This window comes from Artemia sp. Qi Xiang Cuo, unplaced genomic scaffold (genome assembly GCF_049724085.1).
Source record: "Artemia sp. Qi Xiang Cuo unplaced genomic scaffold, ASM4972408v1 HiC_scaffold_22, whole genome shotgun sequence".
NCBI lineage: Eukaryota > Metazoa > Arthropoda > Branchiopoda > Anostraca > Artemiidae > Artemia > Artemia sp. Qi Xiang Cuo.
In genome coordinates this window covers 1,947,757-1,953,917 of record NW_028297431.1, presented here as the reverse complement: position 1 = coordinate 1,953,917, position 6,161 = coordinate 1,947,757, and the positions used below count along the sequence as shown (strand labels likewise).

The 6,161-nt window shown below is 34.4% G+C and overlaps 1 pseudogene; it reads right to left on the bottom strand.

Annotated features, from left to right (window-relative positions):
* Window positions 1-1,577: 1,577 nt before the first annotated feature.
* On the bottom strand, window positions 1,578-3,086 carry LOC148939043 (uncharacterized; annotated as a pseudogene).
* Window positions 3,087-6,161: the final 3,075 nt, after the last annotated feature.

Below are 6,161 nucleotides of genomic sequence, written 5' to 3'. Positions count from 1 at the left end.
CAATGTTGAGGATGAACCTGTTGAAAGTCTTCCTACTTTTTGATCAAGTCTGGGGAAAGAAGGGCTAGCCAAACTTATGGGAAATTCAGTAGTTGACAGGGAGTAAGTCTCATTAAAGCTAGTAGAAGGTATTTTTTCCATACTTGTTGTGGATGTCTTCTCTGATCTTGGGCAGGAGTTGTTGTTCTGGAGGGTGTTTTGGAAAAGTTTAGCTGAGGTTGTCTAGTCTCTTTTCTATTAGCATTTGCAATTATAGGTACTGGTATATTTTTCTCCTGAGCTATTTTTATAATCTGACTTCTTTGTTTGTATTTGGCACATAGATTTCTGTTTTCAGAAAAGTGTGAACCACCACAGTTTGTGCATTTTGTAGGGTTTTGGCAAATGGTTTCCAAATGACCCCTCAAAGTGCAATTTTTTATAAATAACAGATGTAGCAAATGGACAAAATTTTTGTGTGTGCCCTAGTTTTAAGGACTACTTACATTGGATTGGTTTTCATCACAGTGTCTAAAGGCAACTCATCCCCGAAATAAGAATAAATTTTCTGGTGAATATTCTCCTTCAAATACACACAGAACTGAATTGCTAGATACTAGTTCATTTTTATCATTTCTTTTCTTAAGTCTTGTTGTTGACTTTAATTGGTAGTTCAAAAGGGCATTATCAGTAAGGCCTTTTTGGATATCAGTATCTCCATATGGATTTGATACATTATAAATGACTAGCCTAGTTTCTTTTTGAAGAATTTGTTCTTTTGGTTTGCAGGTTACTGCCATGTTACCAATCTGTTTCAGATCCAGCAAAGGGGTCAGACAAGCTGCATCATTTGCAAATACCTCAGCTTCTCCATTTCTATTAATGAATAGGTCTAATTGCTTTCTCAATTTCTTCAAAATAGCCTATTCATTCTAAGAAAATCAATGTGTTTTTTGGGTTCAAATTTTGGGAGTGGGGTATTTGTATTTGTCTTAGCTGGTCAAATAACTACAGCAAACATTGGGATGGATATTTCATTACCAGGGGTTGGGGCTGTTGAATCATCTGAAGTTGCGGATAGTTTAAGGCCGTCAACCTTATGTTTTTTGGTATTCTTTTTCTTATGTTTTTGGACAACTTGGAAATCATCCCATGCCAGATGGTTTACAGGACCTGGTAGTTGACAATTTGGGTTACTCTGATGGGGTGATCCTACAGAGATCATTGTACCATCACTAGAAGTAGATGTACTTGATGGCAGTCTAGAGGTGGTTAGCCTATTACAATTTTTCGATTCTCAATGTTTGTAGGGTCTAGAGTATGGGGAGGAGAAATAGCTGCATCACTCCAGGGAATAGCCTGGTTCCCTTCCATAGAGGGGTCAGGTGGATCTTGTTTGGACATCAGTTACCAAAAAGCAATATATCTAAAAGGCACTAAACCTAGTAAATATAACAAAGATAATATTTGATGAAAGGCAATCCTTTCGGTGTTCCAACAATAATATATTTAGTAAATATATAAATTGCTACCATGCGTTTACATCCGGGTTGATGGGTTAAATCTTACGAATCGGGGTTGAAAGTTACTGAATTGAATTGAAATGGATGGTTCCTCCTCTCTTCCTGCAAGGACTCAGGAGGCTTCTTGTAATCACTATACTACTTGGTTTATATAAGATGTATCCGATTAATATCCTTTAAAAACTTGCATATCAATTTAAGTCCATCAGCACAGTCACTGTTCAATCCTGCTCCAATTAGTTTGTCAATACTCTGTCGAATTCTATTTTCTCTGCTAACCTGTCCAATATCCTTCCTCTTCTCTTCTGTTCCAGCGCATTAAAATAAAAGATGTTCTACGGTTTCCTCATTTCCACAAAAGGCACATCTCGGATCTTAATTGTAAAAACGTGCTCTATATTTCTGAGTTCCTGCATGACCTGACCTTAGTCTGAATATCACCCTGGCTTCAGATTTACTTAGCGGTCCATATATTTTCTTTTCAAATTGCCTTTCTTTCTTTTGTATAACTAACATATTTGTTGAGAACACACGGCTGTCCTCGAATGTCTTTATTCTCAATTTCTTTATCACTTCTCCAATTTGATTAACCATCCTGGGCGTGATATCGAAAAATGTTTGCCCATCTTCTGTGGATGCTTGTTTTGCTGCAGTGTCAGCCATTTCATTTCCATTAATGTTTGCATGCCCCGGTACCCAATCCAATGTGATGGTTACTCCCTTTTTCAGTAGTTTCTGTAATTCCTCATGGCAAAAGATCACTTCAGGAGCTACTTTATTTGCTAGATAAATATTCTTGATTGCCTCCAAACCACTTTTTGAATCCGAACAGATTCTATATTTTTCACCTGTGGATCCCAAATCTATTATGTATCTTACTGCTTTGGCTATTGCAACTACTTCTGCTTGAAAAACTGCAGTTACATCACTTAATTTAATCAATTTAACTATATTCTTGGAATGAATTACAAAAGCAGCCCCCACTCTATGATCCAATTTGGATGCATCTGTGAAGATATCCACAGTGTCAAGATATTGCATTTCTTTGGTCATCTTGAGTGATTGACCATAATCTAGATTATCCCCCTTTCCAAATTAAGTATTGAAATGATATGGGATGGATTTCCACTGCGGGGTTATGAGCATATTGAAAATTCCCAACATTGATGTTAACTGACAATCCATTTGAAACTCTTCAATTCTCTTCTTTGCCCTCACAATAACGAATAGTTTTTTCCATGAACATCACAACCTTCCCTCTTTTAGCAGTCTTGATTTAATTGGATTCGACTGGTCAGATATCCATGTCTTCTGTAAGAACTTTAATGTTGCTATGTCTCTCCTGCTACCTAGCTTCTCAATCCCACTTTCTGATTCGAGAAAGCTCCGTGGAGTTGTCTTTCTTGCTCCAAAAGCTGTCCTTAAAGCACTGTATTGAATAGTTTTCAGTTCCTCTAGAAAGGACTTAGATGCTGCCATATAAATTATTCCATCATATTTCAATTTCTCATTTATGTATTTTATATAAAATTCCATCAAAAAGTCGGGCTTTGGCCCAAAATTTGCTCCACATAACATTTTCATAATATTTAACCTTTTGGCACATGTTTTCTTTAATTGTCTTATATGAGCCTTAAACGTCAGCTTTCTATCAATAGAAATTCTAAGCCATTTAAATTGGTTCACGGATTCAATTTTTTCACTATTTAGAAAGAGACAAAGATCAGAATACTTTTTTGTTTGCATGATTACCTTTGCTTTGGTTCTCTCCACCGAAAACTGCACATAATTTTCCATGGCCCGCGTTTCCATCAATTTTATTTTCTCCTGGGCCACTCGTTGCCCCTCCTCAACACTATCACACACTATCCACTTTGCATTATCATTAGCGAAAATCCCAGCTCTATCCTCTCCTGTATCCAGTGGTATATCAAATTCACTTATATTGTAATAATCTGGCCCCAATGAGGAGCCTTGTGGTACGCCACGTTTTCTCAGTACCTTTCTTGGTTGAAAGTTACTTGCGTCCATGTTAAATGTTTTCAAATTTTACTCTAGTAACACCGCCAGCGTTACACTCTTTTCAAACATAGGCTGCGTTCAGTTAAGCTTATTTCAATAACTTTTTTCAATTTTTAGCGTTCATTTACTTATTACAGTTATTGCTATTGCGTTCGTTTGCGCTCATAATAAGCTATTACAATTATTATTTGCTTATTGCACTTAAAACCTCAATAAGCTGCAATAAGTCCTTTCTAGATAGAAAATTGTTGATGCTTTTTTTCTATAAGCATTAATTTAAAATATATATATATTTCTTTTTAAGGATCGGTGGACCTGCAAGATTTTAATTCTAATCAATTTTAGCTATATATTTTGGTATAGGCTTGCAAGATTTTCACTTTAATCAATTTTTTATCCAGAAAATCTTGTATAATCAGAATAATATAAGCATGAATAGGGAGAGATAGCCTAGGCTAGACCACTAGGCTAAAGAGTTGGCAGTTTGGGATAATTATTTTAGTTATTTCCAGCTTTGTGTTTTGAGCCTCAGTTTATAATAGGCTGCTTATTTTTAGAAATGTATTAACAATAAAGAAAAGGATAAATGTTTTGTTTTAGAAAGCCTATTATAGGTAATCCCAACTGGTTGAAAAATCCAAATTTGGTATTATTGATTAGCCCTAATGTCTATGAGAGCTTTTTATTAAAGATCAAATGGTAGGTAAGCACTTTTGCCCAACCTTTTACTTTTTTCAAAAATTTAAATAATGTCTGATATTTTGTTGTTGTATATTTTGTATTATTTGGCAATTTAATTTATTTATTTTATATACTCAATGATTTTAAGGGATATAAATAAAGCATAGGGATACATACTGGCAGGGGTGTCCAAGGGGGGGGGGGATACAAAAACAAATTGAATAAAAAGCTATTAAAAATTGAAATATGTCATGGGCTATTAACCCACCCTTTAGATTTCCTGTCCTAGGTAGTTTTTTCTGTTTTAAATAATTTATTCTGTTTTAAAGCATTTTAGAGACATTCTAAGTCAATCATGGGCATATTGCTGTCACAATATGCCCAAATGAGCTGGTGGAAAACAAATAGAACATATAATTTTTTTTTTTTTATTATTTCACACTAAAATATCACAAAACTAGGCATTCACAGTGCTTGATTGTATTGTAAGTAATTACAATCCCTGATGGAGTTTTGTTGATACCTGTCTTAAAAATAGTTTGTCTAAAAAAACATATTGTTTATGGGGCAGTAGTGAAAATGGCAGCAACTGTGACTTGAGTTTTTTTTCCAATTTTTTCTTTTTTCAAATAATTGCTGTTCTCTGGTCACATTTTTTATTAAGTGAGTAGCTGTAGTCAGATAAATGACTAGGCTAGCTCTATAACTGCTTCTAATTTTATTGTAGATAGTATTTCTTATTGGAGAATCTTATATTGTTTTTTTTTTAGGTGACATTACTTGTATCTCAGCTGAGGAGGCCAAAGCAAATTGGGGCTTCTCTAATGCTGAGTTTTCATCAGCAAGACTGGTTGAAATAACTGAAGCTAGTTCTTGCACTACTTCAGCTCGGCATTCATCTTGAGTCAATGAGGGTTGAAATGTTTGGGCATTAAAATGCACCCTTTGGTGTATCTCCTCCCCTCTCTAGCTAGAAGAAATATTTTTGAGCTGTAAAAAAATTTAATTTCTTATGCAAATTCCCTGTTGCTTTACAATTACAAGAATGTCTATGAGGAGCTTTCATTAAAGATCAAATGGTAGGTAAGTTCTTTTGCACAATCTTTTCCTTTTTTCAAAAATTTTAATAATGTCTGATATTTTGTTGTTGTATATTTTGGCAATTTCATTTATTTATTTTATATACACAATGATTTTAAGGGATATAAATAAAAAATTGGGATACATACTGGCCGGGGGGTCCAAGGGGGGGGGGGATACAAAAACAAATTGAATAAAAAGCTATTAAAAATTGAAATATGTCAAGGGCTATTAACCCACCCTTTAGCTTTCCTGTCCTAGGTAGGTCTTTCTGTTTTAAATAATTTTTTTCTTTTTTAAAGCATTTTAGAGACATTCTAAGCCAACCATGGTCATATTGCTGTCACAATATGCCCAAATGAGCTGGTGGAAAACAAATAGAAAATATAATTTTTCTTTTTTTATTATTTCAAGACTAAAATATCACAAAACTAGGCATTCACAGTGCTTGATTGTATTGTAAGTAATTACAATCCCTGATGGAGTTTTGTTGATACCTGTCTTAAAAATAATTTGTCTAAAAAAATATATTATTTATTGGGCAGTAGTGAAAATGGGGCAGCAACTATGACTTGAGTTTTTTTCCAATTTTTTCTTTTTTTAAATAATTGCTGTTCTCTGGTCACGTTTTTTATTAAGTGAGTAGCTGTAGTCAGATAAATAACAAGGCTAGCTCTATAACTGCTTCTAATTTTATTGTAGATAGTAATTCTTATTGGAGCTTCTTATATTGTTTTTTTTTTAGGTGACATTACGTGCATCTCAGCTCAGGAGGCCAAAGCCAATTGGGGCTTCTCTAATGCTGATTTTTCATCAGCAAGACTGGTTGAAATAATTGAAACTAGTTCTTGCACTACTTCAGCTTGGCATTCATCC